An 18,511-nucleotide genomic window follows, 5' to 3' on the forward strand; every position below is an offset into this window, starting at 1 on the left:
ATATATTTTCATTTAAAATTCTTCCTCAAATCTTCTCATCAACTTTGGTTGAAGTCACAAGAGGAAACTAATCATGACACTTTAGTAACTAACACCGTTTCAAGGTAAGTATCAGTTACTATCATGTTATTATGATTATTTTAGCTTTATAATCCACAACTTAAATTCCCCTCAATGTTTGGATAACAAAATAATATGTTCTGGTTATGAGATAAATAAGAGAATCAAATTATTTTTATTTTTTATGAATAATGAACAATAATAACTTAAATTAAAAAAAAACGGTAAGTTGATCCTGTAACAAGTCAATTATCTAAAACGTCTTGAAAAACTTCTCCTTCTTTCGTATCTTCAGTTATTTTCCTGCTTTCTCAAACTGAACCTCAGGGACTCAAACTGTTTGTTTTCAGTCAGGAGCGAAAAACTGGAGCAGCGTTAAACTCCTTCTTATATTAAACATTAAAATAAACTCTTCTTCATATTATTTTTCACGATTTCTCTTCATTCATCTGAGAACTGGCGACTGACACGAAGCAGAAATAACTGTGAAGCATCAAGTCGACGCTCCGGCAACAAAACAAACCGACATCACCTCTCGGAGCAGATTCAACGTGGAGGTTTAACAGCGACGTTAAAAACTCCACCATGTGCAAAACATCGCCTCGGTCACATGATGGATGACGACTGTCAGCAGCTTCCTCTGCAACACACAAACAGAAAACACACAACATGAGCGAACACTAACCCGTATACAGAGAATCTGATGACTTCCATTCTGTTAATCGACTCGATGACAGCTGGAAAAGCTGAGTCATGATGCTGCGTGTGTTCTGCAGACGGATGGATGGATTGTATGCGAGTTACAGAAAACCGTTGATTAGAGTAGAACCACAGCCGAGTCCTACGAGTCAGGATGAAGTGAAATCAACAAACTTACTGCAACACAGACTTTTTTAAAAGCAGACGTCTCGAGCTGAAAAGGAACCGGATGAGGTTTTTAAATCACAGCTCAACGTGTGGAGGTGCAGCCTCAGTGCAGCAAAGGCTTCATGCAGACGAGCAGCCATGCAGATATAACGAGTCGTCAGCCATCGTGGAAGTTTACCTCTTCTGGGAGAAGGAGGGACAAACTCAGGTTCCTGTTGAGCCTGTGAAGGTCAACCACCACGTCGCCGGCTTCAGGCCTTTCAGACCCAATGTGATCGCGGCAGTAAAACGTGTCGGAAAAGCTCCACAGCCTCAAAGCATCCTCCGCTCACACTGGAAGCAACTCTGCAGAACATCACTTAGTGAAGATTTTAGAAAGAGATGAACGTGCATCCAGGGATTTTCAACTCTCATCTGTTGAAGCACTTGTTCGACTGTTCGTCTGAAACCTTTAATCGTGAGGAGGGAACACAAATCGAGATTTTGCAGATGTAGTTTGGAGTTAAACGCTACAAACACATACTTTGACAGAGAAAACATGACCTAGGCTGTTTCAGACCTGCACTGAACTCTGGAGAATCTCTGGGACTTCCTGCGGAGTTTCTCCAGTCAGCCCTCCAGAGTAAAACCTCTGCAGAAAGTCGGAGGGAGAACACAGGATTCTATTTATGCCTGTTGTCTGTATCCTGCTAATAATGAACAAATACAGGGAGGAAGTGTATATGTACAACAGGGATTTCACATTGTGGCCAATAATATGTTTTTGAGAATGTGAACGTAATGATTTCAGCCTTTGTTGTTATTTAACGTTAACTGTATTTTTTTGCTTTTTTTTTTTTACTTATGCCTAATTGCAGACATGCATCAATCAGCTTAAAGTATTTTTGTCACAGTACTGAAATACACAGTCATGTATTTTCATGACTCGGGATGCGACCCATGTATAGACACCAGCAGCCGCCGCAGGTTCGATTCCGACCCGGCTCTTTGCCGCACGTCTTCTCCACTTTCTCTCTCCCCCATTTCACACTCAAGTTGTACTAGAAATATAAAAAGCTCCATAAAATATATTCACACTAAATTATCACAGAGAGGAGGATGTCAGGCACGAGACGACCCAGTTATTTAAGTCATTTAAATACAAACAGTTATTTTCTCTTATTCTGTGCTTTTATTCTGAAAAGCCTTCATATATCTTCACGTGAGGAACAAAGCCCTGAGCTGTTTCTAATCAGCAGAGCTGCAGAGCCGCTGGGCGCCATGCAGTTTGGCTGAGGACGAGTTCTTCTGCATCTGTTCCACGCACCCTGCAATCCCCACAGATCCTGCTTTCCCTCCCTCCCTCTTCATCCCTCCTCCTCCACCCCCCCCTTCCTTCCTCCCCTCACTTTGGCCCCGAGCCCAGTTTGAGCTGGAACAGATTTTTTTTCCTCTTTCCCCCCTGAAAATAGTTCAGATCTTGTGTTTGTGGAGTTTTTCTGAGTCTGATGTAAAGAGCCGGTTTCCTTTGATACTTCCAGCGTCTCTCGTGGTCGAGTCGTCCCGACCTGCAGGAAACAAGCTGCAGTGTGAGGTCTTCTCAGCATCTTTGTGCTGTGGAAGGGTCGTGAACTCTTTGGCCTGCTCTGCCACACGTCTGCAGAAACCACACGGTTCACTGAGAATCCACAGGAAGGTGGTGAAGCTCCACTTTCTGCTTCTTCTTACCTTCGATATCATCCGTGTCTGTTCTGCTCAGAGTATTTTCTTCCAGTGTTGATTCAATGATCGTAAACTAGAGAACCAGATTGTGACAAACCAGATGAGGTGAATCTACCCGACGGCCGGACTCCGCCCCTGAGGCTCCTGCTCACGACACCAAATCCAAAGCGTCTCCAGTTAACCCCGACCTGCAGGACCTTGGTCTGTGGGACGAAGTCAGAATCCCAGACACGGGGAGAACATGCAGAGTCCTCAGAAATGGCCTCGACCGAACCGGTATTCATACCAAGAACCTTTTTCTGTTCTGCGTCAGTGCACCTTCTCCTCCCAGATCATAGTCCTCATGTAACTCATTCTTTACTATCATCCTGATTGTCCACATTATTATCTTTTATATTTCAGTCCACAACGGTTGCTTCTGCTGTAACAGCTCTTCCCCGTTGCTTCTCTCTTTCTCCTTGATAAAAGGTCAAAAGGCAAATCAGACAAATTTGTGACCTTCGAGCTTCGTTTGCAAATACAATTATTAAAAGTTAAAAGTCATTCAAAGTTTCATGTTTCCTGTGGCTGGAGAGACTCAGCCAGACTTCAGCCTCATCGAAGGGAGACGTGAGTGTGTGGAGTCAGAAATTTAGACGCAGTGAAAAACAAACCTTCTCTTCATTAGACTCATGTGATGAAGTTGTGTTTTGACCTCATGTGTCACAGCAGATCAGCGACATGTCAGCAGAGGGAGGATCTCAGCAGGCCTCCGTGGACCAGACGCTCCAGTGAGGACGAGTTTCACACCTCAAAGCTGCAGGTTTTAAATCTGTGGCCCTTTCTCTTCATTAGAGAAGAAGCTGCAGAGAATCAGTGAAAAGATGACTCGGCTAAATCAGCTGTGTTTATGTCTCACGTGTGCAGAACGAAGCACAGACACACTCAGAGTCCAAGCTGCTGTGTGCATGTGTGTACAGTGTATGAACATGTGGCTCTTGTGATGCAGTGATGAGCTCTGACACTCACATGCTAAAAATGTTTGCGCCCGTGTTACTCTGACGTGTATTTTTAGAGCTTGAGCTCCGAGCTTCCATCACGTGGCCAACGTTTATTTTCTGTCTCAACGAAACTCACACCACAACCCAAGATCCTTTTATATCTCCTGATCAAGATGATTAAAGATACAATTAAGCAAGTTTTCACCTTCAAATATTCAGTTCACGTGTAAAAGTACTCACTTCAACTGGACTGAACCATGAGTGAGTGAGTGAGAGAGAGAGAGAGAGAGAGAGAGAGAGAGAGAGAGAGAGACAGAGAGAGAGAGAGAGAGAGAGGGGTGTTGGTGCTAATCACATCAATGTATTTTGTTTGGAGTGCTGAGTATTTGATATTAAACTCCCTATAAAACCGATATAATTGTTATATAACAGTTTTCAGTTTTTTGATTTATTGTACAATTGCATTTCTTGACATTATTGTTTATTCTTTTCTTATTAGCGTGGGGGGGGAATTAAGAGGGAGAGGGGAAGGAGAATAAATACCAAGATGTGGATCAATTACTGACGGACGGACAGACACACAGACACACACACACACACACACACACACAGACAGACACGGGTCGGCTGCTGCTGTTTCCCCCCCTCCTGGCGGCCATGTTGGCTCCGCAGTCTGGTCCGTGCTTGTTGCCATGGTAACAGATGCTGCTCTGCTCATCCTGGCTCGGCTGCAGATGAAACTGTCTCAGAAGCAGCAGCAGCTGGTTTGTCTGGAAACCCTGAACCACAGAGAACTGTGGTTCAATGGGGAAATGATGAGATGTGTTTTCACTCTGATCCAGTGTTGACACGTGAACAGTTGATCTGAGGAACTTTCTTTTGAAATTCTCAAAACAGAAACATTTTCACATTCAACCCGAGTCACATTCTAGTCGGATTAAAATGGACAATTGTATTTTTCTGATGTTTTACTTATTATTTTATTGATATTTTCCTCAGCAATTTATTTTATTGTTTTTCGTCTCTTTCAGTAATTCACCTTTTTATCTTCATCTTTGTTTTCCTGCCTCTCGTGTTACCTCATTTTAAATTCATGAGACAGCATTTCTTCACTTCCTGTTAATATTGTTTTGCTGTGTTTGTTGATAGATGAGAGTTTGGGGGGGGGGGGGGTTGTTGCTCCTGTTCTTTAATCACGTTGTTTGTATGAGAATAAATAAAGTCGGTCTATTCTTCTCTAAAGAGGAGGCTGTGATTGATCACCTGAGTTCTGTGACCTGGAAAACTGTAACTGGGTCAAACATGCTTCCCGCAGTAGCTTCCCAGTAACAGCAGGGGGCGCCATGCTGCAGCAGGAGAGTACCACGCTCTCTTCTCTCTTCACCTCCACACATCAACAGTCTGAATAACATCAGCAAAGATCCAGTGTGGAAGATTCAGGGGAAGAAACTGAATGTAAAATAATCCTGATGTTTTTACGACTGTGTTTTAGCTCGATTGTAAAACGGAAGCCCAGAGTGGACAAACTTAACCTTCTGAGTTTCTATGACAACTGAATCTGCGCTTCACGTTGGGAAGGTGAGGTCATAGATATATATATATAAGCCTTATATATATATCCAGAGGTGTAAAAGTACTGAAATATTGTACTCAAGTAAAAGTACCTTTACTTTGATGAAATTTTACTTAAGTACAAGTAAAAGTACCCATCTAAAAATCTACTCAAGTAAAAGTAAAAAGTAGTTCATTTAAAATGTACTTTAAGTAAAAGTGACTTAGTAACTTCCAACAACTTGATGGCTGCCGCTCCTATACAGTGCAAAAAAGGACAAGGGGTCATAAATCCAATCCAAAAACTGTTATTTTTAATTAAAGGAGATCTTTACAAATTTAAGTGCAATGACATTAAACATGTCAGACAATAAACATTTAACATGTCAACACAACATTTAAGAACGTTTGGGAGGACATGTCAAGACATGAACCACATGACAGCTAAAATAAAAAGTTAAAATGCCGCTGTCCCTCTGTATATTTAAACTTTTGGTTCAACTTTGGTCCACCTTTCGAGTACTAGTCTACAAACTTCTTGTTGAGTTTGAGCAGCAGCTGATTTTCAAGGTGAGTAGAGCTCATCCGGGCTCGCTTTGCAGTGAACAGCAATCCAGCACAGCTGAAGAGTCACCCGCAGGCGGCCGAGGCAGGTAGGCCAGTAGGCTATTGTTAGGAATTTCAAACTTTTAACTATAGCCTTTGCTGACTGAACTCTAAACAATAAAGATAGGTTGGGACAGAAGTAATTTTAGCTAGACATTATGCCTTGTACAAATGATTTAATAATAACCTTTTCCTCTCCTAAGGTTTAATCTACAAGAATTGTGTGTGTGTCATATTGATGTAAGTCTCACAGCTGTCTTGATAGGAGGTCAGACAGAGTGACGTTGTTGACTTAATGTTGTATGTTGCTTTGGGTTCAGTTGCTGCGAATGTTTACACGGTTAGGTTTGTTTTGATGAATCAGAAATCATAATAATCTTTTCTCCAATTGTAAACACCTTTGGCCCATATTGCATCTGTGGTTCAAGGACTTTTTTGAAGTTAACAGGTTGCCTAGCAACTATAGCGTCATTGGAAGTGTCTCCCTGTTCACTTCCGTATTCCAAAAGCCAGGAGGATGGATTACGCCTGCGCACTTCCGAGGAGGAGGAACGAAGATCTACTGTTATAAAATGGACAGATGTCGGATGTTCTGGGCGCTCTGATACACCTAATGTACTGGAAGCCCATTGTCTTTTGCCGTAACCTGTTCATTGCTTTCCTAAATAAATACTTTGATTGATCAAACCGAGTTCGGCTCGTCTTCTCTTAAAGGATAAAAGAACACGTTTCCAACACTATTGAGTTTCAGGCAGTGCGTTCACTGTGCATGAACCCAAGAACGCGTTCATTGAACACGTTCATTTTTATGAGAACGTTGAACTGAACGCAACTTAATGACAAATAATGAATTTGAACGGAGAACACGTTCATATTATCTGAGGTCTAGCTCAAACGTTACGTAATGTTTTCCTTCTCCTGAGGAGAGACGCTGTCTAAAACGAATGCTTGCACCATGTCGTTGCAATCGTTGTTGTGTTTATTTGAAAAGAAATGCAGTCTTACAGGGCAAAATACCGTCTGAAAGTTGCAATTCCGTTTTTCAACTTTTTTTTTTATGGGGGGGGGGGGCAGGAGTGAAGCTTGCATAGAGCACCAAATGTGCTAGGTCCGCCCCTGTGTAGCGCAGTGATTCTCAAACTGTATGGTGCACCCACCGGTGCGGTGCGGAGGCATAACAGATGGGGCGTGCGACCGGGAGGAGAGAATGCGAGGCGGATCTAATATTATAACTAATGTTTTGACGTCCTCATCTCTTTAACGGCAGAGCAGTGTTGGGACTGAGGCCCAGTGATCTGAGTTTTCAACAAAGGCCCATAAAACGTGAGGCCTAAACGCGATCCTGAGACCAGCCCTAGAGTGTTCCGGGGTGTCGACACTCCAACCCCCCCCAGCAGCAGGGCCTGGTGGGAGATGCTGCAATCAGCTCTGCTGAGATCCAAATGAAACCTGAGATGTCCGCTGAGGGCGAAGCCCGCCCCTTGGGGCCAAATTCTGATAGTTAATTGGCCGGGGGCCACACTGACCCCTGACCCCTCCTCCCAGGGGGGAGTCACCTGGAACATGACTTAAAAAGGCTGTGCTCCCAGAAACCTCTCTCTCTTCACCCAGATGCCCAAGCAACAACAGAACCCCTAGGGGTTCTACTAGTTAACTCGGTATTTTTAAGAGACTCTCTTTGTCCTCCTCTTTTCCACGCTGCTCAAGTTGTTTCCTGACCTCAAGAGGTCTAACCACACGACTCAGTAACTAAGGAGGCGATTAGACGTTTGTTTAATATCATTTTATTTGAAGTCGTTTCATTTTCTTCTTTTATCTCAGTCAAAGTTTTATCTTGATAGGACCTTTCCTGTTTTAACTTGAAAGACCGAAACAGGAAGTGCCCCGCTGGACGGACTCCGACACTTCCATAGACTTTTCTTTTTTCCAACGATCCACAAACGGCTTCCACAAAGCCATTCCCTGCAGAAGCGCGACGTTCATCCCGCTGAGGAGTAAGAGACAATTCACTCCGTTCCTGTAAACCAGCACGTTCTCCGCTGTTACAGAAGAAAGACGAAGTTTCATTCCGTCAAGACAGCAGGAATAATTCGCTTCCTTTTCCGGTCCAGCGGCTGAGCTCCGGAGCTCCGCTCGTGAGAGAGACCACGTGATTCACTGGCCCCCGACACATTCGCGCTGAGGCGCAGACACACCGCGAGGGTGGTACAGTAAGAGACTTGATTATCTGGGCAGATGTTAGTTTAATACGTAGCGTATTGATTTCATACTTGAGTGTATTTTGTGGGTGGAACCTCCATGTTCCATTGTTTTAGCCGGCCACTACTCCGAGCCGCTACTTCCGGTTTCCGGTTTGATCGCAATGTTTTGTGTTGCAGTAAATAGGGCCGCGAGAAGCGCCTCCGCCCGCACTGTTAACGTCTGTGTGAGTCTGCAGTGATTTCACCGATCAGAACCTCGGCCCACAACGCTCGCTTGAGGGCTGAGGGGTGAATCACTGTTAACTCATCTCAGGCGTATTTTTAAGAGCTTCTTTGAACTCTCCTTACATGTCTTCTCTTCTCTCTCTCTCTCTCTCCTTCTAAACCGACCTATACACCCGTTCCGATCTGTATTTAGAATACAGTTCATGTAACAGTTAAATCTATATTTAAAGGGCCTGAAAACATCTGGCCGCCATTTTGAAGCCAAAGCTAAACCAGAACAAAGAATCCTTTGTTCCACCTCCTCCTTTGTGCCTCACACGTGGTCCGGCGGCCATTTGAGATTATTCATCGGTAGACCCGCCCTCAATTCTGGCTCTAAATTCATAACGAACCCGCCATTTTGTTTTGTAGTTTTAAGCCTAACATTGTAGGCCTCCATCTTGGATGTGACGTCACTACGTGACTGCGTCACCGCCACGCCCCCTCCCTTTTCTCTCTCGCTCTCTCACACACACACACACCCACACACCCACACAGACACTTTGATAGACACAGACAGATGCATACACACTCAGATACACATAGGTGGATACATGTGTCTTCTAAATCGTGATAAATGCTGCTGCTGTTGTGATCTTTGAAATATGGGAGTTTGTTAAGATGATGAATCATTAAATAACACTAACTTTATTTCACACACAGACACACATACACAGAGAGACACTTTGACACAGACACACACACACACAGAGACAGACATACATAGGTAGACCGCAGGTTGTCCATGTATTTTCTGAATTGTGATAAGTGCTGCTGCTGTGTTTATCTTTGAAATATCGGAGCTTGTTAAAATGATAAATCATTGAATAACATTATAACTTTATTTCCCCTTTTTAATAAATACTTTTGTAATTAAAGAATCTGTAGTCTGTGATTATTTGTGCATAAGTGTGTGATTGCAGCTGGATTATGATTGCCTGTGCTCGAACTTAGAAGCCTTCACTGTTTATTAAGTAATCGTTAATATTAAAATATTGACATTATTAATTTGACATTTATCATTATGAGACTGATAATTATAGCTTGACATCGTTGGTCCCTGGAAACCAGGGTGGTGCCCCCCTTTCTCAATTATTAATATAGATAGTATTATTCTTAAATTGATAATTTTATTGTTTTTGACTAATTATTTTCATTATTCTTGGTTGATAACCTTATCATTGTTAATTGATAGCTTGTACCTTCTAATTGATAATTCCTCTTTTCTCATTAGTGGTTTTATTGTTATTTGATTACTGATCATCTTCAATTAATAATTATTTTTGATAAATAATTTTTATTTTTAATAATCATATTTCATGATTATTAATAATTAGCCAACGTCAAGTCTACTCCTATTGCACAACAGCAGTAAACAAATCACTCTTTCGCAGTAGTCAGGGGTCTGCAACCCGCGGCTCTGCAGCCCCTCCGCAGTGGATCCCTGTGCAGTGTTGTTCATGTCACGCATATTTTTCACGAACAGGGAACTTTACGATCAGTTTTCATATGTTGAACGTGCACGTTAGGGAACGTCATCCACTCTATGCGGCATCTACCACTGCAGTGAGAATTGCCTTGCGCCCTGAACTATGTTTTTGTTTTACTGAGTAACGGATGTAATTTTCAATGTAGCGAGGTACAATACTTCGGTTAAAATCTACTTGAGTAAAAGTAAAATTACCCATTTCAAAAACTACTCCAAAAATTACAAAGTACACGTAAAAACTACTCAATTACAGTAACGTGAGTAAATGTAATTCGTTACTTTACAACTCTGGTGATACTGGACTCAGTAGATCACAGATCTATTGAGTCCAGTATCCATTCTGTGACACTTTGGGCCTTGTGCTGAAATAATATTGACGTTTTTCTTATAACAAGGGACAATACGATGAAAGTCAAAAATGATCAATAACAGAGTTGAATGCACAGATTCATTTGTCTCTGATATTTCTTTGAGAAAAAACAAGACCCATTGAAACTCGCTTTTATCGTCTGCTAAAAAGGCATAAGGAGGCTGATTGGAGCACGGCAATAACTTATCAATGATCAAACATGACACAGTCATCCAATGAAACTCTGCTTTAGTAAATAAAAAGACCAATGTTGAGGAAAAGTTAAGAAGAAAATAAACGTTTGCAAGAAGCAAATAAAGCAAATTCTTTGTTTGATAACATGTACAAAAGTATCTCAACAAAATAGCAATAATACCTACAAATCCCTTCAGAGAACACATAATGAATATGTATCATTAAGAGCTGATTGAGACACATTAAAAACATTGTGAACAGCAGCTCGAGACAGAAAGTTCAATCTGTTACCTACTGCCGGGACAATATGTCAAGTAATGTGAAGTATTTTCCAACAATGCTTCTATAACAAGAGGGATAAATCTTTATACAGCATTTGAATCTTCCTTCAGAACCCTGTTCAGTACAATCTCTCAAATCTATAAGATGAGACAACACACGATGGCTTCAGATAATCATAAGTGCAAATGTCTGTCTATAAGATGAGCGGATTTATATTATAAAAAGTTTTTACAGCATCTACTAATGTGCTTGTATTGAGAAGAATAGAGGAGCTGATACTCAGTGTATGTAATGATCAGTAAGGCTTTGTATTATTTACAGTACAATAAGGATTAGTTGCCAGTTGTGTTGAACACTGTGTTGTGTTGTTTTGTTGATAGATTTCTTGTAGTGCACATGCAGAAGAGTTTATGATACTAATGATAAGGCCTCCAGGTCAAAGCCTCAGCATGCAGAATAAAGACAAAGACAGAAACTGCAGATATAAAGAAATAAAAAATGACCCTGTGTCCAAGTTGCCTGGTTTTAAAACACAAACTCTTCTTTGACTTCATCCTCCTCTGACCACGATTTCCAAAAACTGTAGTTCAAAAATACTTCTATCCATCTTCAGAGTCAAGATCGAATCCAAACTTTAATTTGCGTCGTGAAGAACAAGACTTTTCATCTTCACTCAGAAGCGGAACCAGCCACTAGTTTCCTCGGAGCTGTCAAAGTCGATTCCTTCACACAGGGACTCCTTGAAGAGAGAGGAAACGTCACTGACACTCACAGATTAATGCCTCACAGCAGAAAATACTATTAGAGGAAACTAATAGAGTCTCAGGAGTCTTAAGTTCCTATTTGGAAAATTGGGTCATTCATGTGGAGTGCTGTTTAACGGCTGCAGCACTGGAGACTGATCATCAGAACATTGTCTAAGAAGAAGTTATTAATTATTAATCACTTTTCTGAACCTACGTGTGATTGCTTCTCTTTAATCAATACTGAGAGACTCTTAAATAACCATCTTATAATTATTAATACATTATATATGTGCACAGCAAAGTATAGTTACTTGTCTATCATTTGACCTCTTTAAAACATATCTAGGTGTATCATTTCATTTCATTAGCTGAGCTGCAGGCAGGTTCAAGATTCAAGGGACATGGATTAAAAAGAGGGAGTTAAAGAAGCAAGGCTTCACAAACCAGCATTAAACTAGTGGATACAACAAACAAGAGCCTGTTAGACTCTGGATTAGATGTTGTGGTTTCGCTGATTAATTGTGAATTATTTTTGATGAAAGTCAACAACACAAACACATACTTTACACATGTGATAACTTCGGATGGAGTGAGAGTGCACGTGGATGTTCATGAGGTAATACACGATCTTGCTCTGGATGTAGTCCTGCACCCGGTTCACCAGGAAACACCGGCCCACGTTTATCACCTTGATAAACGACAGGTCCCTGCAGGTGGTGAAGGATCATGGGGGGCTGAACTTAAAATCTGCTTACTGACGCCATCTAGTGTTTATTTGTTGCAAACTGCTATAAAACCTTTTAGGTTCACAGGAGCGTAATCCAGATATTAAATGTAATGACCTATTGAGATAGAGAGAAGCAGATGTGATCAGCTCTTACTTGTCGTAGTTGTCAGGATCTAACGGTTGATAAGTGACCTTGTAGCACTCGATGCGTTTGAGGAAGTCGTCCATTACTCTCTCTCTGTGTCTCTCAGGGTAGTCGGGACTGGACTCCTTCACTTCCTGTGGCAGGTATGCAACACAGTCAGACCATGTGAGCAAGCAGCATGGTTCTTACATAACTAAGCAGACACAGGGAATATTTATAGATTAAGGGTTTGAGTGACATACCAGAATATTAGCAGCTATCACCTCAGGGTCGTCGCACACCGACTCCACCAAGAACACCTGTTGGAGAGAGGTCAGAGGTCAACGTATGACTAACACGCAATCAAACATTAAAAAGTCTCACCTTCATCATTTCACGTTCAACGCTACATAAACTGTGAATGTTTGAATGTGAATTTCAATTAAGTCCGATTTTCAAAGACAAAAGAACAGCAGAATATAATAGAAACACTTCCAATGTTACCTTGAATGCATTCTCCTTCACAAAGCTTGAATGAGGTCTCTACGTTCTCTAGTTGTGTTTGTTGCATCAAAAACCTGAGAAAACAAGTCAATGTGTGTAACTTGGACAGTGTCAGCTTCATAGTGACAGCAGCAGCCTGTTTGATATCTAGGTCACAATTTAGCAACTTTTCAGTCCTAGAAATAGTCGTTTATTTTAGTTTTTACTGTCCGAATTATTGAGTATTTCTACTTCACTGTCTTGTACTTTTACTTGTAATGGAATATTACTTTACTGTCTTGGTACTTTTACCTCTGTGAATGATCCAAATTCTTCTTCCACCATTGGTTAGGTTTATTTTGTTGGTTATGCTTTAGTACTTGTTTAACAAGTACTTGTAACCGAGTATTTCTACTGTGCAGTATTAGTAGTTTCGTTTCCTTTTCGTCCTCTAGTCCAGCAGGGGTCGCTGCTGGCTCGGAGCTCGGAGTCTCTGTTTCCTGTCTTTGTCTCTTTGTCTCCTCAGAGACTCAGCGTGAGGAGGAAGGAGCAACATGTCCGCCATGCAGCTGCTGCGGGAGTCGGTACATGAGCGGATCCGCGCTGCCGCTGAAGACTTCCTGCTGCAGGTGGAGGAAGGAGGAGGAAAGGCTCGAGTCCCGGAGCTGAGAGCGATGCTCACCGAGCGGCTCGCGGCGGCGGTGGAGCAGATCCTCGCCGGGCTGGAGGAAACCGTGGCTGGGTACGAGGAGCGAGTGGAGCGGACAGAGCTGGAGATCTGCCGCCAGAGGAGGCTGCTCGATGCCGGGATGCAGCCCGAAGTCCGGCTGCACAGAGCAGGTCAGTCCCTAGAGGAACCGCTAACAGGCTAACGTTAGCTAGCATCATATCTATCTATATCTATCTATGCTGCTCAAGCTCTCTGAACTAGCTCCTCTGCTAACAGCTGTTTCTCTGCATCACTCCGGCTACAATCACCGGTCTGTAGTTAAACAGCCACACATCCCAGCCCCTCCTCTCTGGTGCTCCGTGACTCTGTGTTCTGTGTGAGCTCAGCCTCGTAGTCTAACAGGCTGATACAGCAGCGATGGCTTCTCTCTCTCCCTCTTGCTCCGAGTGGCTCATGTTCACTGACTCCTCCGCCTCCATTAACAGTAGAGCTACATGTGATACATGCAGTGTGTTGGTAGCGATGGAGGCGAGAGGCTCCGCAGCCTTGAACCTCCGTTAGCTGTGGTTAGCTTAGCCGCCGCGGAGCTACCTAGCTTAGCACGTAGCTTAGCTTCAGCTAGCTCTCTTATCAAGGAATATTACCCAGTCTATAACATGACAACCCAGAGTTGGGACCAGTAAGCAGAGCTGCAGTGCTACACACTTCTCTGCTCCCTCTGGATCAGTCACACAACCCCATAGAGACTGTGTCTGTCCACCGTCCGATTAAATGATTTAAATCAAACATTTACAGAGCGAGAATTCCACACAATAATCTAATAAAAATTAACACAACCTCTGCAACAACTCAGGAAACTAAGACTTTTAAATGTGGTCTTTTAAACATGAGATCACTGTCATCAAAAGCTATTTTAGTTAATGAACTAGTCTCAGATTACAACATAGATTTATTGTCCCTCACTGAGACGTGGCTGCATCCTGATGAATCAGAATCAGAAAGGATTTATTGCCAAGTAGCTTTACACCTACCTGGAATTTTCTTTGGTAATTAGGTGCATACATTTAACATAAAGACACAATAAAAACACAATAAGTACTTCACATAAGAAAGAAATAACTGTTTATAAAAAAATAATATCCAAGATATAAAAAGTTAAATAAAGAGTAAAATGCAAAACAGATATATACGAGATATAAAAAGTAAAATAAAAAGTAAAATGCAAAACAGGAGAGAAATGTGGATGTGCAATTTGCAATAAACTGTTATGTGTGTTAATGTAACACAGAATTGAGGCGTGGGTGCGGGATAAGACTCCAAGCCAGGTGGGGGTCCCGGTGTCAAATAACCAAATAACCGGTGGCCAAATTAACTCCCGCCCAAATTAAACCAAACTATACCCCGGGGTGTAAAACAGCCTAGGCCATACTATACCGCTCCAGGCCAGAGTATACCCCAGGGGATAAACTGTCCAGGGCAAAACTATACATGGTGGATATGTGGTTGATTTAGCTCTAAGGTCAGGTAGGCATAGTAGTTGTGTTGTGATATCAAAGCATTTGAATCTTCAAAATCTAGGCTGGATATTCTCTTATATTTTAATGATAATTTACACTGCATTAATTGGAATTCAGTTGTAGGCATATACTAGGAGTATCAGAGACTAATTGTATCCACAATTTAAGTAATGCAAGCTAGACTATTATGCAGTTGTAGACACAACACAGGGGGTCCCTGGGCCTGAGAGGGGAAGGAAAGGGGTTAAATGTGGCTATAAGATGGATTATTAAATGTGACTTAAACTAGAAAAAAATTAATGAGTTTTCGTCGACTAAAACTAGACTAAAATGTTCTGAGTTTCCATCAACTAAAACTAGACTAAAACTAAGAAGGATAAAAATGACTGAATGTGACTAAAACTAATATGCATTTTCGTCTACAGACTATACTAAATCTAAAATAGATACCAAAATTAACACTGGTGTCATGAAGTTGAAATTTGAGTTATAAGAACAATGTTAGTATTGGTGTAGCGAGCTAGAGAGTTTAATCAGACCGGATTCAACTAATCAACAGCTATCTTGGAATGAAAAACGTATGTCAGGCTGTCCAAATACACCAAAATGCTTAATAACTAAATAAGCTGGCCAAGGAGTTAGACATTTTACCTTACTGGCCATCAAAGAGCATGACAACTCTTTCATACATGCAAAGCAGCTCACAGAAATATATCCCAACTTGTGTATTGCTCTGTGGATCAGAGCAACACTACCAGTAACAGTAGCTTCAGCCGAGAGGAGTTTTTCTAATTTCAAACAGTTGAAAACGATGTTTTGATTGATGACTTTGCAGCAAGGAAGGCCAGAAGGATTGCACTGTAACCCTTGAAGTGTGATGCTAGGGAGTGGAATGTTAATAGTTCTTGAGACAAAGTTAAATTATACTATTTATTTATTTGTTTGTTTATTTTGCTTATTCTATTTTGATTATTTAAAACGTGTAACATATTATACAATATATCATTTAAATTGAAAGCAAACTTGCATATATCATTTAATTTCTTGTTATTATAATTATTATTGTTTGCTAGCTAAGTTGTCATTTGTCTTGATTCTTTAGTGTGAACTTTGCATTTCTTCTTAGCTCTCGTTCTTGTGATAAATAAAGGTGCAGTACTTTACTGTAGAACTGTTAAGAAGTTTTGAATTTTTCATTTTTGGGGGGAGGCTCCAGGGGTGAAGCTTGACTTTATAAGCCCTGCTTAATGCAAGCAGAGGAGTAGAGTTTGTTGAGGCGAGATGGGATAGCTGATTCCTCTAACACCATTTTTTTATATATATAATAATTAACTTTTATTATATTATGTTACTATTGCATTATGTTTTGGGTATGTGCTTTTATTTTAATGTGTAACACTACTGAGAGGTGTTTTGATCTTTGTGGATGTTTTGATATCAGTTTTTCTGGTTGAAGTAATAAAAGTCTATGTTTTAGAGTTTTAAGATTTAAGTTAGTTAGCTTTCTCCCTTAAATTTACCTGACAAAGCTGAACCCCCAATAAAATGTTGAAAAATTAAGTAATTCTTGTGTATATCATTCAACATGACTGATATCATGGGGGTATAATCTGGCCTGAGGGGTATGAATTGACCTAGGCCATAATATACCCGGGGTATAATCTAGCCTAGGTCCCTTTTAACCCCGGGTATAGTTCGGCGGGGGGGTATACTATGGCCTGTTACACCGGGCCTTGTTAATAAGGCCAACTGCAGCCGGTAAGAAGCTGGTCTTGTGGCGGGAGGTTTTGGAATATGTCAGTCTAAATGAATCTACTCCCCCCAGTCACATAAATTCACACGGTCCCAGAGAATTTGGACGAGGAGGTGGAGTTGCTGCTATTTTTAACTCCAGTCTATCAATTAATCCTAAACCTAAACTCAGCTACAACTCATTTAAATGTCTTGTTCTTAGTCTTCCACGTCAATCCAAGAAACACCAACAGCCAATCATATTTGCTGTAGTACCGTGCTCCTGGGGCTTATACTGAATATTTAAAGGAATTCCCTGAGTTTTTTTCAAACCTAGTCCTAAAGACCAATAAAATTATTATTATTGGTGACTTTAATATTCATGTTGACCATAATAAAGATAGCCTTAGTGTAGGGCTGTGCAATTAATCAAATTTTAATCGTGATTTCGATTTTTGGGTCAAATGATCTCCAAACTAAATTAATCGAGTTGAAACTATTTTCTGAAATTACATGCACAATTCAGTCCTTCCCCCAAAGCATTCAACACAGCCCTGCTGACTGGCACTCACTCTCAAGCAGCTGTAAAGTAAATGGTAAATGGATTTGTATTTATATAGCGCTTTTCTAGTCTGATGATGACCACTCAAAGCGCTTTACAGTACAGTTTCACATTCACCCATTTACACACACATTCATACAGTGCATCTACTTGCAGCACTTTGTTATTCTATGGGGGGCTATTGAGGGTTCAGCATCTTGCCCAAGGACACTTCGGCATGCAGATGGTTCAGACTGGGGATCGAACCGCCGACCTTCAGGTTGGAGGACGACCACTCTACCCCTCAGCCACAGCCGCCCTATGAGAAAGTGAAGGAGGAGAGTTGTGTGTGTGGTGACCGGCGGTATTTTAAAAAAAACAAAAGTTCAAAGTTACAACAAAAAAGTTCTCTTGTATGGGAACACCTCGGATTCTTAGAATCCGAAAAGGAGCAGAACCACACAATGTAGCGGTCGCGCAGCGCCATTCTCCAGCACGCAGCCGCCTTTTTTTTTGGAGTGAAACACTGAATAAATGCATCATAAGTAATCGTTTGAATAATTTTAATTTCAATATTATCCAAAATAATCGTGATTATGATTTTTTTTTTTCATAATCGAGGAGGAACCGCTCACAGGCTAACGTAAGCTAGCATCAGCTCGAGCAGCAGAGTTAATACTCCACTTCCTGTCTGTCTGCTGCACCCGGCTGCTCCACCTCTCACCTGAATAATGAGGAGGATTTGATGCTGTTGTGAACGAGTCTGTGCAGAAAACCTGCTGCTGTGAATGAAAAACTTTTCTTTACCAGAAACCTTTTGTTTTATGCTGCTTCCTTTACGAGCTGCGTCGTAACACCAACTGTAAACAACCTCAACATTTCTACTTCCTGAATGTGATCGTTCAAAAATCCCAACAGTCGACATTAAACGACACAACACAAGTTTTTCAAAACACTTCAGGAAACTCTGAAATTATAAACGTGTGTATTTGTGTTTCAGTGTGTCCTGCAGACGTCCAGCAACTGATGGTGAAGAAAGAAGAGGTTCCCCCTAAGGAGCAGCAGTGGAGCCCCCTTGTGGACCAGGAGGACCCAGAGCCCCACCACATTAAAGAGGAACAGGAGGAACCGTGGACCAATCAGGATGGACAGCAGCTTCAAGGACTGGAGGAGGCTGATATCAAGTTCACATTGACTCCTGTTGCTGTGAAGAGTGAAGAAGATCAAGAGAAACCTAAATCGTCAAAGCTTCATCCGAGTGAGACGAAGGAGAACAGAGCGGACTGTGGAGGACCAGAACCAGCCAGGAACTCAGGTCCTGATGGACGTTTACAACAAGGTCCTGAGGACAAGACTGAAGACTCTTCTGAGACTGAAGACAATGAGGATGATTGGATGGAGACCAGGGAAACTCAGACTGGTTTAAA

This window comes from Limanda limanda, chromosome 4 (assembly GCF_963576545.1).
Source record: "Limanda limanda chromosome 4, fLimLim1.1, whole genome shotgun sequence".
Lineage (NCBI taxonomy): Eukaryota > Metazoa > Chordata > Actinopteri > Pleuronectiformes > Pleuronectidae > Limanda > Limanda limanda.